General features: G+C 41.0%; 1 non-coding gene and 2 pseudogenes across 1 annotated transcript; 1 reads left to right on the top strand and 2 right to left on the bottom strand.

The window, feature by feature from the left end:
• Window positions 1–1,314: 1,314 nt before the first annotated feature.
• Window positions 1,315–1,419, top strand: LOC111814034. The gene has a single exon (XR_002819114.1). It is a non-coding gene; the product is annotated as a small nucleolar RNA U13 (small nucleolar RNA).
• Window positions 1,420–3,013: 1,594 nt separating this feature from the next.
• On the bottom strand, window positions 3,014–3,892 carry LOC101560588 (annotated as a pseudogene).
• A 1,250-nt stretch (window positions 3,893–5,142) lies between these two features.
• LOC101585826 overlaps window positions 5,143–5,828 on the bottom strand; it is a 927-nt pseudogene continuing 241 nt past the window's right edge.

Below are 5,828 nucleotides of genomic sequence, written 5' to 3'. Positions count from 1 at the left end.
CCGAGGACTGCAAGGCAGAGGCAGTGTGGCTTCCAGGAGGACACTTCAGGGTCGCTTTTGGGCCTCTCTCCTGGCCAATTTTCCTGGCTACCTAGTCTCCACATGGGATTTCTGGCCTCCTGGAGGTTTCATAAATGATGGAAAACTCTTAAATAAATTATTTCATCACTTAAGTAGCCAGAATGGATTCTACAATCTCCAAACAAAGACTTGACTAACACCTCCCATTGTTGAGAAGACCAAGTCAATACTCTAGACCTAAGCCCTGACTTTGCTTCATCAACATCAATACTCGGGACTTTTTGTCATTATTGCTCCTTGTGTTAGTGTCAACTTGGCTGAATCAGCTCCGGCAGCATGGGGGCCTCGCCCTGCGGGTGGGCAGGGCCCGGGAATTGAGAAAGGCTTCCTGCCACCCTGCCTGGTTTCCTGCTGCCCCACCCCGCTCTCGTGGAGAACTCTCATTCTTCGAGGAGCTTGATCTTGGCAGCCGCACCACTTTGGAGGAGCTCCGATCTTCACTGTGGAGCGCTGGTCTTCGCAGTCAGCGCAGAAGGAAGAGAGAGGCTTGATGGACGCCGCTGCAGCTGCTTCTCCTCCTCTGCTCTTCATTGTTTTCTGCCGCATGAACTGCTGTTGTTTGCCTTGGAGCCAGGGGAATATGGACTGAACCCTCCAGTAACTGTGAGTTAAATAAACCTTTCCTTCCTTCATTTTGAGTGTGGGGTGTTTGTCCCAGCAACGAGTGAAAAGTAACTAAGACACTCCTGCTCTTACACACATACAAAAACCCCTACAAGTTGTGAAGCAAGAAACAATTCACTTTAACAGCAATAACAAAGCAAATACTGGGGCCGGGGAGATGGCTCAGTAGGATAAGCGCTTGACTGGCAAACGCAAGGATCTGAGTTCAATCCCTGGTTCTGCCAAAAAAAAAAAAAAAACAACACATTAGAAAATATTAAAAAAAAAAAAAAGCAAATACTAACTTCAAGCAAAGCAAAAGAAAAACATAACTAAAACTGCAAGATCTAGTGAAAGAATAATCTTCAAAGTTGCTACACACAAAGAGACCTGAAAAGATGTTCTTAGGCTCACACATCATCAAACTGTCAGTGTGACACGTTATGATTTTTTTAAAAAATTTATTTCTTTATGTGCATGTGTGACCAGCTCAGCCCACCCGGGGGCGGGGCTGGCTGGCATGTGGTGCTGGGGGATTGAACCGCGGTCTCCGTGCATTGCTAAGCTTGTTCTAAGTAGGTGCTTTAGACCACGGAGCCATCTCACCAGCCCCGACACATTGTGATTTTGATCCTTTAGTTTGTGAGCATGATGATGATTGGGTGTTCATGCCGTATGCATGATGTGTGCCTCCCTCAAGCCCTGGCACAACATGGGCACATGGCCTGTCTGATGTGAAAAGAAATATGATTTCAATAGCAATACTTTTTTTTCTAGTTTCAAAGTAATTTAATATTATTTACACAGTTAAGGAACAGGTGATACATTTTCATTTGTTGGAAACTGATCTTTCTATAATAAAATAGATTTTAAATTCAGTGTATGTCATTATTACTGCTAAGGAAATCTTAGCCCTTGTTTGCCTTAAAACAGTATTTGCTGTATAATTATTGCTGTGTAGTCAGACCTATTAATTCACCAAGTCTCATAAATGGTCCTGTTTTACATTTAGTCAACTGAGCCAAGGATCCTATTTCCTATGGATATTCTGAAATACTTTTTGCTCTGGTTGTGACAACTGGGACAAAAAAGACAAACCCTCAAATCTTATTAAATCTAGAATAAGATGAAGATCCCAGTTTATGCTTCTACTCATAACCTGAGTTGTAGGCTCTACTATGCCAAATAAATGGTTCTTCTAGTACTTAATTAGATCTTAGTATCTAAACAAAATAATTTTCCAAATCAATAAAATAGCTTTATAGCTTTCTTGCTCTGTGACGACCCTATTAACGGCCTGGCAAATCATTGCTTTAAAGCTGTAACTACACCAAAGCACTGATTAAGCTTTAGTAAGTACACAGATAACTAGTCCCAAGAGCTGCATTCTGTACTCTCCAAAAATATCTCTTGGGATGTAACACAAAATTTAAGTCCTCACAGTAGTAATTTTATTAAATTAGTTACTTTATAAAACATCGCAGATGTCATAATTGTGAACATAACAATTTACCAAGCTGTAGTTAACTGATGCAGTTTGCTGAGCATGTTTTATAAAGTAGAGGAAGGGCCAAAACCCTGTTAAAGTTGTTCCACTGCAGCCTAAAAGAACAAGATTTTATTTCTCAGACACTTGAATCAGGTAGCTTCCCTCCCCTATCCTGAAGCACGCCATCAGTAGAAGTAGTCTAATAAATTAAAAACTAGATAGTCTATGCACTCAACAGAGTCCACGACTTGTACTGCAATAATGGAGAGGTTTTCCCTTCTTCAGCTTCAAAGTTGGAGGGTTTGGTCATTTAATTTGTAATTATCTTTACTCTGAGATAAGCAGTCTTCTTCACAATGGATTTTTACTATCCTCATGCTCAATTTTAAGACAAAGCAATTTTATTACTAGGTGCACACTACATGCCCTTGCTACAAACTGCTTTTCTTGACAAGTTATGAAGTAGTTCAAGGAGGTATGGTTAAGGTTGTATTACTGTATGGTGCTGGTAAATACTACATAATTTTTTTTGTCATGTTGCAATCTTTTTGTTTCCAATTTAGTGAATGCTGCTCTGGAATCAGATAGCAACAATGACATTAAATCTGTTTTTCAACTATGATTTAGTAGTAATTGAGATTCCCAATTTTAACCCCTTGCCAGCAAGATCCAAGTTCCCTCATTTGCGCATTAGCACCTAAGTGTCAAGGGGTTAAATAACCAGCACAAAAGATACTGCACTTTTGATTGTAGCATTTGGCAGGACTGAAAGGAAAGGAAGTTGTGCTACATGTTGAAGGGATTGTGGACAACAGAAAGAAGACACTAGAAGATAAAATGTCACACGAAGTCTTCATAGTCTTGGACATATCCTCCATCATAACCACCATCATCTGCCAGATCGTCTTTCATGGTGGCCTTTAATCCTCCTCCAGAAACCACACCTTTCTTCTTCTTTTTGACTTTGCTTTGCTTTTTCTTGCTTCTGTTTTTCACTGCAAAGCACAGTCCATGAATTGGTAATCTTTTTCAAGTCATCAATTTCCAATGAAACACACACATCTCGAACTAAGGCTTCCAAAAAACTGGCATAATATAGTGACTTTTCATACTGTGTAATTTTATCTTTTAGTAACTTTCTGAACTCTGTGAAATCATCTCTTGAAGACGGATTCATAGCATCTATTCCATAAACTGTAGTATTGACACCAAAAGTTTCTTTTGCTAATTCAAGGTCTGACTCTTCCTGTAATTTCTTTAGCCGCAATTTATCCGCTAATTATTCTTCTGATGTTAGGGCTTTAGGTTCTTCAGGTTCCTCTAACCTCTTTTTAATTGCTTCTTGCCTTTTCTTCTGTTGCCGTTCTTTCTCTTTTATCTTCTCTGCTTTTTTTTTTCTTTTCTGAAATTTTTACTTTTGGTTTTACTTCTGTTTCCTCATTTTTCTCCTCATCTCCATCATCCCAGTTATCCTTAACGTCCTTGTCCTCGTCCTCGTCCTCGCCTTCCCAGTGGTCCACTGCCCCCCACCTTCCACACCGGGTCTTCCACGGTGTCTGCATCCCAGGAGTCGGAGTCCCCCGCTGCCGCCACCACCGCCAATGCCGTGGCCGCTGCCACCATCTCGAGCCGGCGTGAGCGTGTGTGAGAGAAAAGCTGTGAAGAGTTGGAGCAACGGAGGTGAGTCACTGAGCTGGCTCTCGGTGGCCCGCGCGGGGGCAGGCTCCAATAGCATACTAACACAATTTCTTTAATTTTAAGACAACAGAAGGGGCTGGAGAGATGGCTCAGTGGTCTAAAGCACCTACTTAGAACAAGCTTAGCAAAGCATCAGGGACCGCGGTTCGATCCCCCAGCACCACATGCCAGCCAGCCCCGCCCCCTGGTGGGCTGAGCTGGCCACACACACACACCACTCTCTCTCTCTCTCTCTCTCAAATAAAAAAAATTAAAAAAAAAAAAAAAAAAAGACAACAGAAGCTATTTTTTTTTCAAAAATTCATGCAAAGAGAGTAAGTTTTAAAGTAAAAGTTATTTGCTAATGGAAACCCAAGGGAAAATTATATCAGAAAGAACTGAGACACAAATATAAGTTAGAACAATGACCATACAAAGTCTTTTGTCAATTGCCAACTTAGGGAGTACTATGAACTCAGGTATAAGCACAATTGCCTATAGTCATCACCGTAGAGTGACATTCTTGACAAATAATGACCATCTTGATTGACTTAGTTAGGATGTCACTTTTAGATTTTTATAAATGGATTCTGTTATCCTTTGAAGAAGGTGGCAGTCTCTGAGATTGTCAAGAGGTTGAATAGAAGGGAAAAGGAGTTTATTTATAGATTGAGCTGTTCACACAAGAATCCAGTTGAGTGCATGCGTGGGGAGCTTATCTGTTCTTGTGTCTGTTTGATTTAGCTTTACTTTGGGCTTGGGATGTCTCTTTTTTTAAAAAAAAATAAATAAATTACAAGTATTTGTTGAAAGCACATTTTTTCCAATATTAAAAATAAAATATGAGGGCTGGACAAATAGCTCAGTGGATTAAAGCACCTGCAAGCAGGCACAGGGGCCAGGGGTTCAGTCTCCAGGCCTGCCATGCCGGCCCGCCCCTGGGACACACTGAGATGGCAATTGAGACTGGGTGTGGTGGCGTGTCTGTAATCCCAGCTCCTGAGAGGCTGTAAACAAGCAGATCACTGTGAGTCCGATATAGTAGTGAGACCTTGAACACCCTCTAGACACCCCCCCAAAAGCACAAAAAAACATGTGACTAGAAACATTCAGAGAGTGAAAGCTGTCAAACTGGCTCCCGTGCCACTAGCACATCATGAATCATCCAAGGAAAAGATAATTTGCAGCTTAAAATTAGGGAATCTCATACACTATTTAGACAGTAGAAAAGAAAAACCAGACAACAAATCCAATCCTCAACATTTTACCGAATTTAAGCACACAAAACTGTGCTACCTTATACGTTTCTCCATGAACTTTTTGTGAAATTCCGATCGCCGTGTATCATTGACAAATCTTTTGTCTTTCTTCTGATCATCTACAGCCTTTGCACAGTTCTTGAGACCACATCACCGTCCCACCTTCTTTTAACTCTGAAGTTGGCCTGAGGCTGAGATGGACCAGTGAGAGTAATGACAGGGTTTCCACTAAGAATGTTTTCCAAATGAATCCTTTCTTCTTCAGCTTTTTGTCCTTGTTCATTCCTGGCCTGCTCTTCAGCTCTTTCTTTTTTAATTTTTTCCAATTCTGCAAGAAGAGCTGCAGCATCATTGTCATCACTCTCCTCTTCAAAGTCTTCATCTTCCTCATCTATTCAAGGATCGTCTGCATCAAGGTTGACCACAGGAATCTGGTCTAGGTGAGGCTTCTTGAACACCGAAGAGGAGGTGTTCTCGGGTTGGATGATCTCTCTCTCTCTCTCTCTCTCTCTCTCTCTCTCTCTCTCTCTCTCTCATCCAATTCTCTCCTAAAGTCACCGTTATGAACTTCTTTTTAGGGGCATGCTGAGTAGTTTAGTAGTTTGTTTATACTTTATCTTTGTATGAGAAGGAAGGTCCCTACTTGAATATTACTTTGAGAGTTGGCTCAAATCAGCTTCTCAAAAAAAAAAAAAAAAAAAAAAAAAAAAAAAAAAAAA

Source organism: Octodon degus, unplaced genomic scaffold (genome assembly GCF_000260255.1).
Source record: "Octodon degus isolate 3935 unplaced genomic scaffold, OctDeg1.0 scaffold00257, whole genome shotgun sequence".
NCBI classification, from domain to species: Eukaryota; Metazoa; Chordata; class Mammalia; order Rodentia; family Octodontidae; genus Octodon; species Octodon degus.
The sequence above is the reverse complement of the archived record's forward strand: the minus strand, read 5'-3'. Positions and strand labels throughout refer to the sequence as shown.